This window comes from Pseudophryne corroboree, chromosome 6, assembly GCF_028390025.1.
Source record: "Pseudophryne corroboree isolate aPseCor3 chromosome 6, aPseCor3.hap2, whole genome shotgun sequence".
NCBI lineage: Eukaryota > Metazoa > Chordata > Amphibia > Anura > Myobatrachidae > Pseudophryne > Pseudophryne corroboree.
Window position 1 is genome coordinate 264,396,852 of NC_086449.1, and position 22,377 is coordinate 264,419,228.

General features: G+C 46.2%; 1 protein-coding gene across 6 annotated transcripts in view; it reads left to right on the top strand.

Annotated features, from left to right (window-relative positions):
- Window positions 1-22,377, top strand: part of FSD2 (fibronectin type III and SPRY domain containing 2) — a 116,158-nt gene that overhangs the window by 55,949 nt on the left and 37,832 nt on the right. The window lies entirely within an intron of this gene.

Sequence of the window (22,377 nt, forward strand, 5' to 3'; positions counted from 1 at the left end):
AATTGATAGAGACCATCATTGGTGAACCCTTCAATTGCCATCCCTAGTAGCAGTCCACAGGGAGGCCTAGCGCAAGTTGATGCATGCTGCAAATGCTCCAGACTTATTGGATTCTGCAAACTCCCTCACTTGTCAATTTGCTGGCCTAGACTGCATTATGTTGCTGTTTAACCAACTTGCAGCGGAGCATGATTGGGGCTCATACTCGAATAGGCATCCACAGTGCAGAAGTAGAGCCCCACTAGTCCTTTGCAGCAACAGGTGTAGCCCCCCCAAAAAAACAAACAAACAACAACAACAACAACCCCCCCCCCCCCACCGAGGGGGTCATTCCGAGTTGTTCGCTCGTTATATTTTTCTCGCAACGGAGCGATTAGTCGCTAATGCGCATGCGCAATGTCCGCACTGCGACTGCGCCAAGTAAATTTGCTATGAAGTTAAGTATTTTACTCACGGCATTACAAGGTTTTTTCTTCGTTCTGGTGATCGTAATGTGATTGTCAGGAAGTGGGTGTTTCTGGGCGGAAACTGGCCGTTTTATGGGTGTGTGCGAAAAAACGCTACCGTTTCTGGGAAAAACGCGGGAGTGGCTGAAGAAACGGAGGAGTGTCTAGCCGAACGCTGGGAGTGTTTGTGACATCAAACCAGGAACGAAACTGACTGAACTGATCGCAGTTGCCGAGTAAGTCTCGAGTTACTCAGAAACTGCTAAGAAGTGTCTATTCGCAATTTTGCTAATCTTTCGTTCGCAATTTTGATAAGCTAAGATTCACTCCCAGTAGGCGGCGGCTTAGCGTGTGCAAAGCTGCTAAAAGCAGCTTGCGAGCGAACAACTCGGAATCACCCCCCTTGTTCCTACCAGTGCAGACAACCAGTGGGTACTCTCTGCAGGATCCGGAAGTGTCCCACCAGTGTCTGATGACAGCACTTTAAAAAAAACAAAAAACGATTAATGAAAATGGTGAAGGGAGACATTTTAAGTCCTTCTATTATTATTATTATTATTATTATTATTATCCTTTATTTATATGGCGCCACAAGGGTTCCGCAGCGCCCAATTACAGAGTACATAAACAAATAATCAAACAGGAAAACAGCAACTTACAGTTGACGACAATATAGGACAAGTACAGGGTAAATAAACATAGCTACATCAGCAGATGACACTGGAATAAGTATCAGGTGGCAGAAGACTGCTGGATTTGGTGCAGCTGAAGATTATTAAAGTAAGAAAAGGGTAAGCACATGAGGGAAGAGGGCCCTGCTCGTGACAGCTTACATTCTAAAGGGGAGGGGTAGACAGACAGGGGTGAGACAGATGGGGTACATAGAGAGCGTGGAACAGAGGTTTAGGATGAGATTTGGCTGGGTTTGGTGAAAAAGTGGATCTTGAGAGCCCGTTTGAAGTTTTGTAGAGAGGTGGAGAGTCTGATGGGGAGAGGTAGGGAATTCCAGAGAAGTGGTGCAGCACGTGAAAAATCTTGGAGGTAGGAGTGGGAGGAAGTAATCCGTAGGCAGGAGAGTCGGCGAGCATTAGCAGAGCGAAGAGGACGGGTGGGAGTGTAAAGCGAGATAAGATCAGAGATGTAGATGGGAGAGGAGTGGGTGAGGGCTTTGTAAGCAAGTGTGAGAAGCTTGAAATGGATTCTGAAAGGGAAGGGGAGCCAGTGAAGGTCTAGTAAGAGAGGAGAGGTAGACGTAGTGCGTTTGGTGAGGAAAATGAGCCGGACAGCAGCATTGAGGATAGATTGGAGTGGAGAGAGGTATTTGTCAGGAATGCCAGTCAGGAGGAGATTACAGTAGTCCAGTCTGGAGATGACCAGTGAGTGGATAAGAGTCTTAGTAGCATCCTGGGTCAGAAAGGGTCTGATCCTGGAAATATTTTTTAGATGAAAACGGCAGATTTGTGAGAGGTGCTGAATGTGTGGTTTGAAGGAGAGGGAGAAGTCAAGGATTACTCCAAGACAGCGCACTTGGGGGGTAGAGGAGATAGTAGTGCCATCAATAGATAATGAGATTGTAGGAGGTGAGGTTATGCGGGAGGGAGGGAAGATGATCAGCTCGGTCTTAGACATGTTAAGTTTAAGAAAGCGCTGGGACATCCAGGAAGAGATAGCAGAGAGACAGTTGGAGATACGAGTGAGGAGAGCAGGGGAGAGGTCTGGAGAGGAAAGATAGATTTGAGTGTCATCAGCATAGAGATGATATTGGAAACCAAAAGAACTAATGAGCTTACCTAGTGAGGACGTATAGAGAGAGAAGAGAAGAGGACCAAGGACAGAACCTTGGGGTACCCCTACAGTTAGTGGAAGTGAGGGGGAGGTGGAGTCATGAGAGGAGACAGGGAATGAACGGTCAGAAAGGTAGGACGACAACCAAGAGAGGGCAGTGTCACGCAGACCAATGGAGTGAAGGATTTGCAGTAGGAGAGGATGGTCCACAGTGTCAAAAGCAGCAGAGAGATCAAGTAGAATAAGTAGAGAGTAGTGTCCCTTAGATTTAGCAGCATGGAGGTCATTGCATACTTTTGTAAGGGCAGTTTCAGTGGAGTGGAGAGGATGGAAGCCAGACTGGAATAGGTCAAGCAGTGAGTGTGAGGAAAGAAAGGAAGTAAGGCGGTTGTAGACAATACGCTCAAGGAGTTTGGAGGCAAAAGGGAGGAGAGAGATGGGTCGGTAGTTGGAGAGAGTGTTTGGATCAAGGGTAGGTTTTTTAAGAATAGGAGAGATGAGTGCGTGCTTGAAGGCAGAGGGGATAGTGCCTGATGAGAGGGAGAGATTGAGAAGGTGGGAAAGATGGGAACAAGCAGAAGAAGAGAGGTAGCAGAGGAGGCGGGAGGGGATAGGGTCAAGTGGGGGAGGTGGTGAGGGGACAGGAACGAATGAGGGCCATGACTTCCTCTCCAGATGCATGGGAGAAAGATGACAGAGTTGGTGCGAGGGATGGGGAGGGTTGGTAAGGGATGGGAGAAGGCTGGTTAATGATGGTCTGGTGTGATGTGATGTCCTGACGTATGGAGTCAATTTTGGATGTGAAGTAAGTGGCAAAGTCAAGAGCAGAGAGTGAGGAAGGGAGACGAGGTGGAGGTGGGCAGAGAAGTGAGTTGAGAGTGGCAAAGAGGCGCCGGGGGTTGGAAGACTGGGAGGAGATGAGGTTCTTGAAGTATGACTGTTTAGCAAGAGAAAGGGCAGCACTGAAGGATGAGAGCATAATTTTGAAATGGAGGAAGTCTGCCTTAGAGCGTGATTTCCTCCAGTGTTGCTCAGCAGTACGTGAGCATTTCTGCAGATATCTGTTGCATTTGGTGTGCCAGGGTTGAGGTGTTAATTTGCGAGGGTGAATAGTGGTTGGTGGAGCAACAGAGTCAAGAGCAGAAGTAAGGGAAGCATTGTATGTGGAAGTGGCTTGTTCAGGGCATGAGAGAGAGAGAATAGGAGAGAGAAGTGAGTCAAACAGGGAGGAAAGAAATGTGGTGTCAATAGCTTCAATGTTACGCTTAGTGATGGTAGCCTTAGGAGGTAGAGATGGGGAAGTCGAGAGAGATAGGTTAAAGGAGAGCAGGTGGTGGTCAGAGAGGGGAAATGGGGAGTTGGAAAAATCAGAAATATCACAGCGGTGAGTGAAGACCAGATCCAGTGAGCTCCCATTCACATGGGAGGGTGAGGAGGTCCACTGGGAGAGACCAAGTGAAGAGGTGAGGTTAAGGAGTTTAGAGGCAGGGGATTGTGTGGGGATGTCAATAGGGATGTTGAAATCGCCTAGGATAATGGTGGGAATGTCAGAAGAGAGGAAGTGAGTAAGCCAGGAAGCAAAGTTGTCGATGAATTTGGAAGCAGTGCCAGGGGGGCGGTAAATGACAGCTACTCTAAGATGGACTGGTTGGAAGAGGCGTATGGCGTGGACCTCAAATGTAGAGAATATAAGGGATGGTTCTGGTGGTATGAGTTGGTAGGAGTAACTAGAAGGTAAAAGGACCCCAACACCACCCCCATGGCGACCCCCAGGTCGGGGTGTGTGTGTGAATGTGAGGCCCCCAGCAGAGAGAGCAGCAGCAGAAGTAGTGTCAGAGGGCGTAATCCAAGTTTCAGTAATGGCTAGTAGGTGGAGGGAGTTGGAAATGAAAAGGTCATGAGTGGGGACCAGTTTGTTACAAACAGATCTGGCATTCCAGAGGGCACAGGATAGGGGGTATGAGTTAGTGGGAGAGATGTGAATGAGATTTTCAGGGTTGCTGTAGCGATGAGGTGGGATTAACTTTGAGGGCAGGGATGATGAGAGAGTAGTGATGGTACGGGTGCCTGAGCTAGGAGGGGAAACTGCAGGAGGTGGGCAGGGAGGGAGGTCAGTGTGATGTGGATGGGGGTGTGGGGAGGTGACAGGGAAGAGAGAGAGGGAGCAGGGCTGAGTTGTGGGGTAGCAGGACCATGGGGCAGAGGTGAATGAAAGTGGGGTAACAGGAAAGGTGGGGGAAGGAAACAGAGGGATGGAGGGGAGACAGAGGAGGGGAGAGAGGAGGAGGTGTAGGAGACTAGGGGGGAAGGATAAAGATACATTATTAGGTAGACACTGAGTGATGTGGGGAGTATAAGAAAGCCTTGACATAGTGTTAAGTAGGTAAATAGGTTGAGGGAAAGTGGAAGTAGGAGAGGAGACTGTAAGGGAATCCGAGCAGAAGAATTACAGAAATGCAGGTGAGAAAAGCAGTGTAGGCTCAAGGGGTGTAGAGTTAGTATGAAATGAGTCAAAAGCGTAGATAAAGTGGGTGCAGAAATGTATTTGGAGTGTAAGAAATGAAAGGATTGTGAGAGGTTTAAGAAGCAATGGTAATTATGTTAGATTTTTTAAGTGTTTGCAGGTAAAATTGCATTGGTGCAGCTGTGCTTAAAAAACAAAATTACAATAATACAGGTACAAGCATTTGTTGGTGAAATGGATGGTTTTTGAAATGTCCAAGTAAGGTTGTTCTGTGCTATTTAATCAGATGCATCAATCAGGAGGTGAGTGATTTGAGGAGTAAGTGACTCACATTTGTTATTAGTTCTTCAGTTTTCTTTGTTTTGTTTGATTGGTGTGCTTCTGTTTTCCTTCTTTTTCACTTCGATTGAACGCTGCTGTTATGTGTCAATTTTATCACGCTTTGATAAAAATGCACGCTTAGATCAATAAATGCACAGCAAAACGGCTTTGCACAGCCTACACCATTGGACTTAAGTAGAAGACTATTACAAGTGAAACCAATAATTGAAATCTGTAACCACACCCCACCCCCTCAAATGCCAGGCAATAAATTACCTTAAAAACAACAACCAGGCATTCCACAAAGATTAAACTGGGTCTATATCATTCAAAACTTAAAAAAGTACTTCAAAATCACATATCTTCTATTTCTCCCACCATATAACATAGACAGTTGGGGAGATGCTCGTTTGTAAAAGGTGTAAAATTACACGTAGAAGCCAACAGTTGTCTGTTTTAGAAAGGTTAATTAATGTTGAAACATGAATCACAATGTATTGCATTGTGGTGTTTATAAAAAAGAAAAATCCGGCTTATTTTTTATTAATTTTATTGAACTTTCACTAAACAAAACACTTTTTTTGTCCACTTTATTTGATGTATTACATTGTGAAAAAAGCAGTGATATGGTAGACTTACCATGGTTAACACTCTTTCTGCGAGGTACATTGGTTCCACAGGAAAATATCGGGTTGTAGAGTGGATCTTGATTCAGAGGCGCCAACAGGCTAAAGCTTTAGGCTGTCCCAGGATGCACTGGGGCCTCCTCTATAACCCCGTCTCCAGGCACTGAGAGCTTTGTTTCGTTAACCAGTCCAATGCAGAAGCAGGCAAGAGAGAAGGCATATGTTAGTCACATTCTCACTACAGGAGAAGGTACCAGCAGCTAATGCCATACAAACTTAAAGAAGCAAGGTGCGTTAGGGTGGGTGCCCTGTGGAACCAATGTACCTCCCAGAAAGAGTGTTAACCATGGTAAGTCTACCATAACACTCCTTTCCTGCAGCAGGATACATTGGTTTCCATAGCAAAACATCGGGGATGTCCTAAAGCAGTTCCTCAAGGGAAAGGATGTGCCTTAGCGGGTATGAGAACCCGGCATCCAAAGGAAGCATCATGGGAGGCGGAAGTATCAAAAGCATATAACCTAATAAACGTGTTCACTGTAAACCACGTAGCCGCCTTGCACAATTGTTCTGCGGACACGCCGCTGCAGGCCGCCCAAGAAGGTCCAACAGACCAAACAGAATGGGCTTTATTAGCAGCATGAGCTGGGAGACCAGCCTGCGCATAAGCATGTGCAATCACCATTCTAATCCATCTGACCAAGGTTTGATTATTCGCAGGTCAGCCACGTTTGTGGAAACCAAACAAGACAAAAAGGGTATCTGACCTCCTGATAGAGGCATTCCTCTCCACATATATATGGAGAGCCCTTACCACATCCATAGACCGCTCTTTGGAGGACACATCTGAAGAGATAAAGGCCGGAACCACAATCTCTTGGTTAAGGTGAAAAGATGACACCACCTTAGGATAATAACCCAGTTGAGTTCTTAGAACTGCCCGATCCCTGTGAAATATCAGAAAGGGTGGACGACAGGACAAGGCGCCTAAGTCTGACACCCTTCTTGCAGAGGCAATAGCCAGCAGGAACAGGACCTTGGCCGTGAGCCATTTTAGGACCACTGACTCAAGAGGTTCAAATGGAGACTCTTGTTGGGCATTCAGTACAACAGACAGATCCCATGGAGCCACAGGAGGGACATAGGGGGGCTGAATCCGTAGGACACCCTGAGTGAAAGTATGAATGTCAGGTATAGACGCAATTTTGTCTGAAACCATACCAATAAGGCAGATATGTGAACCTTGAGGGAGGCCAGACGAAGACCTAGGTTTAGGCCTTGTTGCAGAAAAGCTAGGATTCTGGACGTTCTGAATCGATATGCATCATAATCCTTATCAGCACACCAGGTGAAGTGAGAATTCCAGACCCTGTAATAAATCCGGGCAGATGCCAGTTTACAGACTTTCAACATAGTCTGGAGAACCGCCTTGGAGAATCCTTTGGCCCTCAGGAGTGATGCTTCAAGAGCCATGCCATCAAAGCCAGTCTGGCCAAGTCTGGGTAGAGACAAAGGCCCTGTACTAGAAGGTCTGGGCGCTGAGGAAGTAGAAGAGGATTCTCTGTTGATAGACCCTGCAGATCTGAGAACCGAGGCCACGCTGGAGCGACTAGAAGTAGTATTCCTCTTCCTTGTTTGAACTTCCGTAGTACCCTGGGCAGAAGTGACACTAGAGGGAACACGTAGGGCAGCTGAAAGTTTCATAGAACTGCCAGTGCATCCACGAACGCTGCTTGAGGATCCCTGGTCCAAAGACCGTAACCTTGTGATTGTGTCGAGACGCCATGGGGTCTACGTCCGGTAGACACCATCTGTCTACTAGTCGAAAGACTTCTGGATGAAGACTCCATTCTCCGGCGTGCACGTCCTGGCGAGTAATGAAGTCTGCTTCCCAGTTCAGGACACCCGGAATGAACACTGCCGATATGGCTGGCAGATGGCGTTCCGCCCAACAAAGGATTTTTTTACACTTCCATCATTGCCATGTGGCCTCGAGTGCCACCTTGATGGCTTATGTATGCCACCGTGGTGGCGTTGTCTGATCATAATTGAACAGGCTTGTTCTGTACTAGAGACAGGGCGAGAAATAGTGCATTGACAACTGACCTCAGCTCCAGAATATTTACTGGAAGGAGTGATTCCTCCCTGATCCAACGACCTTGAAAAGAGTGTTGCTCCAACACCACCTCCCATCCCCTCAGACTGGCGTCCGTTTTCAGCAGAACCCAGTCGGGGACCCAGAAGGGACGGCCCCCGCTCTTGCTGGTCCTGGATTCACCAGGTCAGCGACAGGCGAACCCCCGGAGTCAAAGAGATTATGTGAGATCTGATCCAATAAGGCAGGCCATCCCACTTGGAAAGGATTAACCTGTGTAGTGGGTGGGAATGAAATTGAGCGTACTCTACCATGTCGGAGGCTGACACCATCAGGCCAAGTACTTGCATCGCCGAGTGTATAGACACTCTGGGACAACTAAGGAAGCATCTTATCCTGTCCTGAAGCTTCAGGATTTTTTCTGGAGACAGAAACAGTCTCTGACTGTGTGTCTAGGAGTGCCCCTTAGGATCACCATGAGCTAGGACCAGTGAGGACTTCTTCCATTTGATAAGCCACCCGTGGGCTTGCAGGAAGGTTACTTTCAGTAGCGGGGGACTTTGTGGGAATTTGCCAGAATCATCAGGTCGTCTAGATATGGCAGAATTCTGACTCCCTGGCGGCGGAGATGAGCATAACAGCCATGACCTTGTGAAGATCCGAGGATCCGTAGCCAGTCAAAATGGCAGAGCCTGGAATTGGAATGGAGGTTTCCATTAGCAAACCGCATAAACTGCTAATGCAATATGGCAATAGGTATATGCAGGTATGCATCCTGTATATCCAGGGATACCATATAGTCTCCGGGTTCCATGGCCAGTACAATGGAGCGCAGTGTTTTGATATGAAACCTGGACACTCTCACAAACTTGTTTAAAGATTTGAGATTTAGTATAGGCTGGAAGGACCCATTGAGTTTCGGGAGAAACAGGGTCGGTAATAACCTCTACCTCTCTGGGACTGAGGTGCCAGCACAATCACTCCTGTACTCAAGAGGGAACTCACCACAGTTTGTAGAGTTTGTACCTTCAATGGATCCGAACGGAGGGCCATAGTGCAAATACTGGTGAGGGGGACGTCTCTTGAATGAGACAGCGTACCCGTGAGAGACAACTTCCAGTGCCCACACATCTGAAGTGGTCTTTAACCAGACCTAGGTGAACTGTAGAAGTCGGCCTCCCACCCTGGGATCCCCCAGAGGGAGGCCCGCCCCGTCATGCAGCAGGCTTGTCATGTTTTGAAGCAGGTTAACGGGCTGCCCAGGATTGTTTGGACTTGGGCTTTGTGGTTTTGGGAGCACGAGATTGTCTCAGTATGCCTGACCTTTTGCATTCCCTTGAGGCCGAATGGAACGAAAAGTGGTACCTATTGCCTTCTGCAGAAGGATTAGTAGTGGGGAGAAAAGCCGTCTTAACGGCTGCTATTTCAGACACTATTTTATTTAGGTCTTCCCCAAACATAATGTCTCCAGTGAAGGGGAGTACCTCCAAGGTCTTTTGGAGTCCAGGTCCACTTTCCATGACCTTAACCACAATATGTGGCAAGCCAGGACAGACTTGGTCGAAGCCTTGGCTGCCAATACACCCGCCTCAGAGGACGCCTCCTGAACGTATTAGGTGGCGGTGGTATTGTGAGACAGGTATTGTCTGGCATTGTCAGATATATCTTCCGGCAGCTCTTCCTTTAATGCCTGAACCCACGCCTCAATACCTTTTGCAGCCCAAGAGGCAGCTATAGTAGGTCTATGAATGGCTGTCAGTTCCTTCAGTGAGGTGACAGTGGTGACAGGCAGAGTGGATGACACCACAAGGCGGGTGATGTGAGAATCCACCAGCGGTGGAGTTTCCCATTTGTTACACAACTCTGCAGGGAGAGGATAGCGAGCCAAGGCCTGTTTTGGCAGGGGGAATTTCGGCCCTGGATTAGACCAGGGTTCCCGTCTGATGTCCACAATATAATCAGAATGGGGTAATATAGTTTTAACCACCTTCTGTTAAAACATATCAGTTTTCTTTGCCACGGTAGTGATTTGAAGGATATGTTATTAGCATCCACTAAGGCAGGGACATCAATCTGCAAGGGAGAATCCTCATCAGTAACTCAAGATTCAGTGTCTGACAAGACCGCATGCTCCCCCTCCTCTTCAGATGAGACATCAGAGAGGTTTTTGTATTGCGAGGAGGAAGCAGCCTGCTTAGAGAACCCAGAGACACGGAAGTGACCTGGTGTAGGTTTCTGTCTGACCAGAAACTGATTTATTTGCTGCAGTTGGTTAGACAAATTTTTCCACCCAAGGCGGATTAACCATAGGGACAATATGAGGTGGTAGTGCACCGGTGGTCCCATAGGGGGCGCTATGTGTTTCACCAGAATACCCAGTAGGTTGGGGAACGCAGCCCAATGGCTCCATTGCAGATACAAGAGCTGCGGACTGACTGGGAAGCGTATGACAATTTTTGTACACAGACCATCATATAACACTTCCCCCTCTGGTAAATCCTAGTAGCATGCCTGCATGATGCAGGAGCTTCCACTGATTTACTGCCCTCTCAGTTAAACATTATGTGAGAATGCAACAACAGAGCGACTTAGTACGATAATGCCAGACAAAGTATTATGTGACTGAGTACACAGTAGAATATACGTATTGGATAAATACTGTGATGCACTACTTTAGCAGACCCAGACGCACCCAGCCTCTTAGGGTACAGAATATAGTGACAGTTAAATCTGGGAAACACTGAGAGTGAAACCACACAGCAGATACAGGCACACACAGTCATAGGCAATGCAGAGATTATTATCACAATAAAGCTGCACTGGGCTAGTATATATATATATATATATATATATATAAATTTCAAAACAGAACTGGCACTCACCCCAAAAAAAATACTGCTCCGGTGCCTTCTGGTGTGATGAGTATAGGCAGACAGTAGGAAGCATGCAGCGGCACTCAGAGACTGACTCCAAAGAAAGTTTAAAGTGCAAAAAAGTATTTAATCCATAAAAAACAGCACAAGGGTGACCACAAAGGTGACCAACGTTTCGGGGCGCTGACGCCCCTTTGTCAAGGTGATACAGTGCATACAACATTTACATACCTTTAAATAGACCAAGAAGACCCACGAACGGGACACACGTTACGGAAGGGAGGTGAGGACGGAAACCGCTCCGTGTACTTCCGGGTGTGGTGACATCAGCACGTTCCTACGCAGGGGTCCGTCACTTCCTGGATACCCGTAGTTTACTCGGTCACTATGGAAGCCGGTGCTATGGTAACCAAGGGAGGGATAGGCGTAGGTGCCGCTGTTAGAAAAACACAAGTGAATTTGAACAGTGATATAAAATGTGAACTTGGCAAAAGTATATAGCATAGAATTGGCTTGGAATAGAGTTTAAAAATACATGAGCAAGAAAATACATGATTGAAAGACATATACTGTATAGTAACCTGTAAAGAACGAAGTGCTTAAAGTTAATGTGTTCTATAGCAGCTGTAACTAGGAAGCAATCTTCCTGTGGATTAATTGGTTTGCTGCAGAGCAATTAATTGTGGTTACATACAAGGGAATCTTGGTGGCATAAGTTCAACCTTTAATTATGGAATACACTCCAAGTTATTTTATCGTTAAGACCTTTGGGTTTGATGGTATCAAGAGTGTAAATCCACCGGGCTTCAAGACGTAAGAGCTGTCCCCCACGGTCACCCCCCCGTAAAGATTTGGGGATATGATCAATGATCTGGAAATTTAGATCATGAAGCGAATGTTGGCATTCGGCATAATGTTTGGCAACCGGTTGATCCGCAGACTTTCCTGAGATAGCATATTTGATGGCAGATCTGTGCATGGCAAAACGCTCTCGTGCGGTACGGACAGTCTTACCCACGTATTGTAGCTTGCAAGGACAAGTGATTAAATATACGATATGGGTGGTGGTGCAAGTAATAACATGTCTGATATTAAAAGATTTTCCTGTGGTGGTAGATAAAAACGATGGACCGGGTTGGATATTAACACATGTCTTGCACCCAAGACACCTGTAACATCCTGGGGGTTTGGTCATAAAGTTGATAGCGGGCTGTTCCCCAAAACCCGTTATGTCAGAATGCACCACATAGTCCTTTATGCTTCTGCTTTTCTTGAAGCATGTGAGGGGTCTTTTCTTCTTGAATACAGGTAACTTTTTATCAGTAGAAATAATGGGCCACATTGCTTTCAAGGCACGTGGTATCACAGGGCTGGCGGTGGTGTACTTAGTAACTAATGGTACCAGATCCTCTTGTTTCTTAAGTTTTTGCTGTAATAGTTCTTGTCGTGGGATGGCTGCCACATCTACCTTGTGTTTAGAAAGTTCGTTGGCATCGTAACCTCTGGCAGTAAATCGGTCCACTACTGTAGACAAAGCCTGTTCCAAATTGGACGGATCGCTAGTTATTCTTGCGGCTCTTATTAATTGCGACCTTGGTAGACCTTTTTTCAAGGCTCTTGGATGATGACTGTTAGCTCGCAGTAGGGTGTTTTTATCGGTGGGCTTGTAAAAAACATCTGTGGTAATGTGGCCGTTAGTGATGGAAATCTGCACATCTAAGTAATTGAGAGTATGTGCATTACTTTCTGCCGTTATTTTGATTGGGGATTGACGGTTATTGATGGTGCTAACCAGTTGTTCGAAAAGCAGTTGTCCACCTGTCCATAGAATGAACACGTCATCAATGTAACGTGAGTAGTGTAAAATGTGATCTCGAGTGGAAACATCAGCAAAAAACATAGTTTGCTCCTCTTGCATCATGTACACATTAGCAAAGGAAGGAGAGACACTGCTTCCCATAGCACACCCGCTGGTTTGGCAAAAGTACTTTCCATCGAACAAAAAATAGTTTCTAGTCAAGGTGAGTTCCAGTAACTTGAGAAATAAATTTATATTGATTGTGGTCAGATTTTCTTTAATGAGGAACTGTCTCATGGCTGCCAAACCCTGTGTGTGAGGAATGCATGTAAATAAGCTACATATATCGATGGTACAGATTAAAGTACCATCGGGTATATTGGAAAGAACTGCTAATTGGTTCAAAAAGGAGGTGGTGTCCTTTACAAAATTAGGTTGTTTCAAGATTAATGGTTGGAGTATGCCGTCCAGAAACTTGGATATCGGTTGGTACAGTGATTGGTGGGCAGAGATTATGGGTCTGCCGGGGGGATGTATAGTATTTTTGTGTACTTTAGGAACGGTAAACAGAATTGGGACCTTGGGATGTTCTTGTTTCAAAGCCCGGCATAATTTTTCAGAGATGTGTGCAGATTTGCAAGCTTGGTCCAAAATCTCGTCTACCTCTTGTTTGAATTTAAATGTGGGATCAGAGGGAAGGCTCTTGTAAACAGATGCATCACTTAACTGTTTATATATTTCTGCCTTGTAGTCGGCCAAATTCACCAAGGTGCTTAATAACGGCCTATCTTTCATTCCCACCAACAAATTTGATGGCCTTACGTGGCAAGCTGAATTACATCATTTTTCACGCAAGCTGAGGTTACAGGAGTATTTTCAGGAACATCACCCGGTCACACCCACTGATCCACATCAAGAATTCATTAACAGCAGACATGCCTCTACCTTCGATCCTCAATCCAGCAATGCGTCAATTAAAACTTTTACCAGGCTGATAGATGACTCCGTCACTAAATACACTGCTGCCTCACAAGAAATACATCACAATCTCTCTCGATCTGAGTTTAAAGCCTTGAAACAACTTGGTTCCTACCAAGACATCGTTATCCGCCCCGCCGACAAGGGGGGCGGAATTGTGATATTGAATTTGGCCGACTACAAGGCAGAAATATATAAACAGTTAAGTGATGCATCTGTTTACAAGAGCCTTCCCTCTGATCCCACATTTAAATTCAAACAAGAGGTAGACGAGATTTTGGACCAAGCTTGCAAATCTGCACACATCTCTGAAAAATTATGCCGGGCTTTGAAACAAGAACATCCCAAGGTCCCAATTCTGTTTACCGTTCCTAAAGTACACAAAAATACTATACATCCCCCCGGCAGACCCATAATCTCTGCCCACCAATCACTGTACCAACCGATATCCAAGTTTCTGGACGGCATACTCCAACCATTAATCTTGAAACAACCTAATTTTGTAAAGGACACCACCTCCTTTTTGAACCAATTAGCAGTTCTTTCCAATATACCCGATGGTACTTTAATCTGTACCATCGATATATGTAGCTTATTTACATGCATTCCTCACACACAGGGTTTGGCAGCCATGAGACAGTTCCTCATTAAAGAAAATCTGACCACAATCAATATAAATTTATTTCTCAAGTTACTGGAACTCACCTTGACTAGAAACTATTTTTTGTTCGATGGAAAGTACTTTTGCCAAACCAGCGGGTGTGCTATGGGAAGCAGTGTCTCTCCTTCCTTTGCTAATGTGTACATGATGCAAGAGGAGCAAACTATGTTTTTTGCTGATGTTTCCACTCGAGATCACATTTTACACTACTCACGTTACATTGATGACGTGTTCATTCTATGGACAGGTGGACAACTGCTTTTCGAACAACTGGTTAGCACCATCAATAACCGTCAATCCCCAATCAAAATAACGGCAGAAAGTAATGCACATACTCTCAATTACTTAGATGTGCAGATTTCCATCACTAACGGCCACATTACCACAGATGTTTTTTACAAGCCCACCGATAAAAACACCCTACTGCGAGCTAACAGTCATCATCCAAGAGCCTTGAAAAAAGGTCTACCAAGGTCGCAATTAATAAGAGCCGCAAGAATAACTAGCGATCCGTCCAATTTGGAACAGGCTTTGTCTACAGTAGTGGACCGATTTACTGCCAGAGGTTACGATGCCAACGTACTGAGCCTAATTTTGACTTGTTTTAAGGACATTACATCAAAGTTGGATCAGCCTGTAGTGTGTGTTTCCACTTTAATTTTGAGGGTGACTCCAAATCCAGACCTACATGGGTTAATAAATTTTATTTCCAATGATAATTTTTGTGTGATTTTGTTGTCAGCACATTCAACTATGTAAAGAACAAAGTATTTAATAAGAATATTTCATTCATTCAGATGTGTTATTTTAGTGTTCCCTTTATTTTTTTGAGCAGTGTATATATATATATATATATATATATATATATAAAACACAGCGCGGTCCTAGACTGGAGGTATATATCAGAATACTCACACAGTATATTCTGCAACAGGTACACTCTTTCTTAACTAAGGCGGCTTTACAAAGGAGACCTTACCCTGCAATCCCAGAGACCAGTAGTAGCTATGCTCAGAAGATGGCGCCTAACATCTCTGTCAGGGAATGAGGGAGAGTGTGAGGCAGCTCCAGGGCGGGAAATCTATGTGGAGATGGCGCCCTGGGCCGGGGGAAGGGCTACAGGTCAAGCGCCGGTTCCCCTATGTCGCTGTAGGCCATACCCAGATAGAGAGACTGCACCTGCCATAGGCTGCTGAAGGTTTAGGTGGTGCAACCGATGGTAGGTCTAAAGTCGCACCAGACGGTAATGCAGCGTCGATAGGCGCTGCAAGTGGGTGTCTCAGTCATTGCACTTTCACATAAGGAAGGGCTTTGTAGCAGCATTAGCATAAAGACAGACACAATTGTGGCAAAAGATGCAGCTTTGGCCACTTCTGCATCCAATTCTGAATCAGGCCTAAAATACAAGGTATAATTTGTGTGGGTGCTGCATAACAAATCAGTGATGTTGGAGAGGATGACAAGCGCTAATGTTGAAATATGGCCTCAGCACAGGGGTAAATAATAGAGATGAGCGGGTTCGGTTCCTCGGAATCCGAACCCCCCCGAACTTCAGCCTTTTTACACAGGTCCGAGGCAGACTCGGATCTTCCCGCCTTGCTCGGTTAACCCGAGCGCGCCCGAACGTCATCATCCCGCTGTCGGATTCTCGCGAGGCTCGTATTCTATCGCGAGACTCGGATTCTATATAAGGAGCCGCGCGTCGCCGCCATTTTCACACGTGCATTGAGATTGATAGGGAGAGGACGTGGCTGGCGTCCTCTCCGTTAGAATAGATAGAGAAACTTGAGTTGATTTACTACTTACTTAGTAATTTTGGGGAGCATTAGGAGTACTCAGAGTGCAGAGTTTTGCTGATAGTTACTAGTGACCACCACCAGTTTTATTTATTATTTCATATAATCCGTTCTCTGCCTGAAAAAAACGATACACAGTCACATACCATATCTGTGCTCAGCCTCAGTGTGCTGCATGATAATATCATCTATGTATATCTGACTGTGCTGAGTGCTCACTGCTCACACAGCTGAATTGTGGGGGAGACTGGGGTGCAGTTATAGCAGGAGTACAGTGCACACTTTTGCTGCCAGTGTGACTGACCAGTGACCACCAGTATATTGTCTGCCTGAAAAAGTTAAACACTCCTGTGGTGTTTTTTTTTTTTATTCTATAAACGCATTCTGCTGACAGTGTCCAGCAGGTCCGTCATTCATTATATTATATAAATATTTACCTGCAGTAGTGTTATATTTTTTTTGTTAATCTCTATCATCTTTATCATCTCTATATTAGCAGACGCAGTACGGTAGTCCACGGCTGTGGCTACCTCTGTGTCGTCAGTGCTCGTCCATAATTGTATACCTACCTGTGGTGGGGTTTTTTTTTCTATCTTCTTCATACTAGTAGTTTAGGAGTCTGCTGACAGTGTCCAGCAGGTCCGTCATTATATTATATATACCTGCAGTAGTGATATATATATATTTTTTATATCATTAACATCTCTATACTAGCAGACGCAGTACGGTAGTCCACGGCTGTAGCTACCTCTGTGTCGTCAGTGCTCGTCCATAATTGTATACCTACCTGTGGTGGGTTTTTTTTTTCTATCTTCTTCATACTAGTAGTTTAGGAGTCTGCTGACAGTGTCCAGCAGGTCCGTCATTATATTATATATACCTGCAGTAGTGATATATATATATTTTTTATATCATTATCATCTCTATACTAGCAGACGCAGTACGGTAGTCCACGGCTGTAGCTACCTCTGTGTCGTCAGTGCTCGTCCATAATTGTATACCTACCTGTGGTGGGGGTTTTTTTTCTATCTTCTTCATACTAGTAGTTTAGGAGTCTGCTGACAGTGTCCAGCAGGTCCGTCATTATATTATATATACCTGCAGTAGTGATATATATATATTTTTTATATCATTATCATCTCTATACTAGGAGACGCAGTACGGTAGTCCACGGCTGTAGCTACCTCTGTGTCGTCAGTCACTCGTCATCCATAAGTATACTAGTATCCATCCATCTCCATTGTTTACCTGAGGTGCCTTTTAGTTGTGCCTATTAAAATATGGAGAACAAAAATGTTGAGGTTCCAAAAATAGGGAAAGATCAAGATCCACTTCCACCTCGTGCTGAAGCTGCTGCCACTAGTCATGGCCGAGACGATGAAATTCCATCAACGTCGTCTGCCAAGGCCGATGCCCAATGTCATAGTACAGAGCATGTAAAATCCAAAACACAAAATATCAGTAAAAAAAGGACTCAAAAATCAAAAATAAAATCGTCGGAGGAGAAGCGTAAACTTGCCAATATGCCATTTACCACACGGAGTGGCAAGGAACGGCTGAGGCCCTGGCCTATGTTCATGGCTAGTGGTTCAGCTTCACATGAGGATGGAAGCACTCAGCCTCTCGCTAGAAAAATGAAAAGACTTAAGCTGGCAAAAGCACAGCAAAGAACTGTGCGTTCTTCGAAATCACAAATCCACAAGGAGAGTCCAATTGTGTCGGTTGCGATGCCTGACCTTCCCAACACTGGACGTGAAGAGCATGCGCCTTCCACCATTTGCACGCCCCCTGCAAGTGCTGGAAGGAGCACCCGCAGTCCAGTTCCTGATAGTCAGATTGAAGATGTCAGTGTTGAAGTACACCAGGATGAGGAGGATATGGGTGTTGCTGGCGCTGGGGAGGAAATTGACAAGGAGGATTCTGATGGTGAGGTGGTTTGTTTAAGTCAGGCACCCGGGGAGACACCTGTTGTCCGTGGGAGGAATATGGCCATTGACATGCCTGGTGAAAATACCAAAAAAATCAGCTCTTCGGTGTGGAAGTATTTCAACAGAAATGCGGACAACAGGTGTCAAGCCGTGTGTTGCCTTTGTCAAGCTGTAATAAGTAGGGGTAAGGACGTTAACCACCTCGGAACATCCTCCCTTATACGTCACCTGCAGCGCATTCATCATAAGTCAGTGACAAGTTCAAAAACTTTGGGCGACAGCGGAAGCAGTCCACTGACCAGTAAATCCCTTCCTCTTGTAACCAAGCTCACGCAAACCACCCCACCAACTCCCTCAGTGTCAATTTCCTCCTTCCCCAGGAATGCCAATAGTCCTGCAGGCCATGTCACTGGCAATTCTGACGAGTCCTCTCCTGCCTGGGATTCCTCCGATGCATCCTTGAGTGTAACGCCTACTGCTGCTGGCGCTGCTGTTGTTGCTGCTGGGAGTCGATGGTCATCCCAGAGGGGAAGTCGTAAGACCACTTTTACTACTTCCACCAAGCAACTGACTGTCCAACAGTCCTTTGCGAGGAAGATGAAATATCACAGCAGTCATCCTGCTGCAAAGCGGATAACTGAGGCCTTGGCATCCTGGGCGGTGAGAAACGTGGTTCCGGTATCCAACATTACTGCAGAGCCAACTATAGACTTGTTTGAGGTACTGTGTCCCCGGTACCAAATACCATCTAGGTTCCATTTCTCTAGGCAGGCGATACCGAAAATGTACACAGACCTCAGAAAAAGACTCACCAGTGTCCTAAAAAATGCAGTTGTACCCAATGTCCACTTAACCACGGACATGTGGACAAGTGGAGCAGGGCAGACTCAGGACTATATGACTGTGACAGCCCACTGGGTAGATGTATTGACTCCCGCCGCAAGAACAGCAGCGGCGGCACCAGTAGCAGCATCTCGCAAACGCCAACTCTTTCCTAGGCAGGCTACGCTTTGTATAACCGCTTTCCAGAATACGCACACAGCTGAAAACCTCTTACGGCAACTGAGGAAGATCATCGCAGAATGGCTTACCCCAATTGGACTTTCCTGTGGATTTGTGGCATCGGACAATGCCAGCAATATTGTGTGTGCATTAAATCTGGGCAAATTCCAGCACGTCCCATGTTTTGCACATACCTTGAATTTGGTGGTGCAGAATTATTTAAAAAACGACAGGGGCGTGCAAGAGATGCTGTCGGTGGCCAGAAGAATTGCGGGACACTTTCGGCGTACAGGCACCACGTACAGAAGACTGGAGCAACACCAAAAACGCCTGAACCTGCCCTGCCATCATCTGAAGCAAGAAGTGGTAACGAGGTGGAATTCAACCCTCTATATGCTTCAGAGGTTGGAGGAGCAGCAAAAGGCCATTCAAGCCTATACAACCGACCACGATATAGGAGGTGGAATGCACCTGTCTCAAGCGCAGTGGAGAATGATTTCAACGTTGTGCAAGGTTCTGCAACCTTTTGAACTTGCCACACGTGAAGTCAGTTCAGACACTGCCAGCCTGAGTCAGGTCATTCCCCTCATCAGGCTTTTGCAGAAGAAGCTGGAGACATTGAAGGAGGAGCTAACACTGAGCGATTCTGCTAGGCATGTGGGACTTGTGGATGGAGCCCTTAATTCGCTTAACAAGGATTCACGGGTGGTCAATCTGTTGAAATCAGAGCACTACATTTTGGCCACCGTGCTCGATCCTAGATTTAAAACCTACGTTGTATCTCTCTTTCCGGCAGACACAAGTCTGCAGGGGTTCAAAAAACTGCTGGTGAGAAAATTGTCAAGTCAAGCGGAACGCGACCTGTCAACATCTCCTCCTTCACATTCTCCTTCACTGGGGGTGCGAGGAAAAGGCTCAGAATTCTGAGCCCACCCGCTGGCGGTGATGCAGGGCAGTCTGGAGCGACTGCTGATGCTGACGTCTGGTCCGGACTGAAGGACCTGCCAACGATTACGGACATGTCGTCTACTGTCACTGCATATGATTCTCTCACCATTGAAAGAATGGTGGAGGATTATATGAGTGACCGCATCCAAGTAGGCACGTCAGACAGTCCGTACGTATACTGGCAGGAAAAAGAGGCAATTTGGAGGCCCTTGCACAAACTGGCTTTATTCTACCTAAGTTGCCCTCCCACAAGTGTGTACTCTGAAAGAGTGTTTAGTGCCGCCGCTCACCTTGTCAGCAATCGGCGTACGAGGTTACTTCCAGAAAATGTGGAGAAGATGATGTTCATTAAAATGAATTATAATCAATTCCTCCATGGAGACATTCACCAGCAGCAATTGCCTCCACAAAGTACACAGGGAGCTGTGATGGTGGATTCCAGTGGGGACGAATTGATAATCTGTGAGGAGGGGGATGTACACGGTGATGAATCGGAGGATGATGATGAGGTGGACATCTTGCCTCTGTAGAGCCAGTTTGTGCAAGGAGAGATTAATTGCTTCTTTTTTGGTGGGGGTCCAAACCAACCCGTCATTTCAGTCACAGTCGTGTGGCAGACCCTGTCACTGAAATGATGGGTTGGTTAAAGTGTGCATGTCCTGTTTATACAACATAAGGGTGGGTGGGAGGGCCCAAGGACAATTCCATCTTGCACCTCTTTTTTTCTTTCATTTTTCTTTGCGTCATGTGCTGTTTGGGGAGTGTTTTTTGGAAGGGCCATCCTGCGTGACACTGCAGTGCCACTCCTAGATGGGCCAGGTGTTTGTGTCGGCCACTAGGGTCACTTATCTTAGTCACACAGCTACCTCATTGCGCCTCTTTTTTTTCTTCTTTGCGTCATGTGCTGTTTGGGGAGTATTTTTTGGAAGGGCCATCCGGCCTGACACTGCAGTGCCACTCCTAGATGGGCCAGGTGTTTGTGTCGGCCACTAGGGTCGCTTAGCTTACTCACACAGCTACCTCATTGCGCCTCTTTTTTTCTTTGCGTCATGTGCTGTTTGGGGAGTGTTTTTTGGAAGGGCCATCCTGCGTGACACTGCAGTGCCACTCCTAGATGGGCCAGGTGTTTGTGTCGGCCACTTGGGTCGCTGAGCTTAGTCACACAGCTACCTCATTGCGCCTCTTTTTTTCTTTGCGTCATGTGCTGTTTGGGGAGTGTTTTTTGGAAGGGCCATCCTGCGTGACACTGCAGTGCCACTCCTAGATGGGCCAGGTGTTTGTGTCGGCCACTTGGGTCGCTGAGCTTAGTCATCCAGCGACCTCGGTGCAAATTTTAGGACTAAAAATAATATTGTGAGGTGTGAGGTGTTCAGAATAGACTGAAAATGAGTGGAAATTATGGTTATTGAGGTTAATAATACTTTGGGATCAAAATGACCCCCAAATTCTATGATTTAAGCTGTTTTTTAGGGTTTTTTGAAAAAAACACCCGAATCCAAAACACACCCGAATCCGACAAAAAAAATTCGGTGAGGTTTTGCCAAAACGCGTTCGAACCCAAAACACGGCCACGGAACCGAACCCAAAACCAAAACACAAAACCCGAAAAATTTCCGGTGCACATCTCTAGTAAATAATGCTACTACAAAGCCTTTCCCTGGTGAACAACCATGTGTCTGACTGTGCAAAGCTGGAGACCCTCACTGTCAGCGTCTGTAGCAGCTGAAATACTGATTGGTGTGTGTGTGTCGTTAGACATTCCATTGGTCACACCATTTAAACTTCCACCAGTCCTATGGCAGGTGCAGTTTCTGCCTCTGGGTATGGCCTTTTATGTAAGCGGCACTCCTATAACACGCTCATAAGGCAGACCCATCTTTATGCATGCGCTAAGCCATCTCCCAGTAACGGCTCAGGAATGCCCATCACTTTTCCACGACATGTCTGGCACCTTTGGGCCTAATTTGTATTTGTACGCACATGCAAGTGTGATTTTCTAGACTATGGATTTGCTGATGTTAGCAAGTGAAGCTGCCGCCCAGGAATAAAAAAAATACCCTCCGGACTCATCGTACACTCATTTGCAGTTGTGTACACATTTGCATCCTACACGCAATAAAGGTCAAACATAGACCCTCATTCCGAGTTGTTCGTTCGCTAGCAGTTTTTATCTGGCAAGCCTGCGTTTTTACACACACTCCCCGAAAACGGTCAGTTACCACCCAGAATCACCCACTTCCTGTCAATCACTCTGCGCCCAGCAGTGCGACTGAAAAGCGTCACTAGAGCTTGTGTAAAACTGTATTGGCTTTTGTGAAAGTACGTAGCGCGTGCGCAGTGCGCCCCATACGCATGCGCAGAAGTGCAGATTTTTTGCCTGATCGCTGCGCTGCGAACAACGGCAGCTAGCGATCAACTCGGAATGAGGGCCTTAGACTGCTAGGGTAAATACACAGGCTGGATGTGGCAGTAGCGACACTGGCACCATGTTTCTCTGCATACAATATCACAGCTGACGGCATATACACTCCCAGAAAATGGCCATGACACGCTTGTGTTTTTGACGCCACTCCCTGTAAAACTTCCTGTCAATTACTTTTCCATAAACTCCTCATTGTGAGTGAGATCGCAGCGACACCTTGGCACATGCACATTG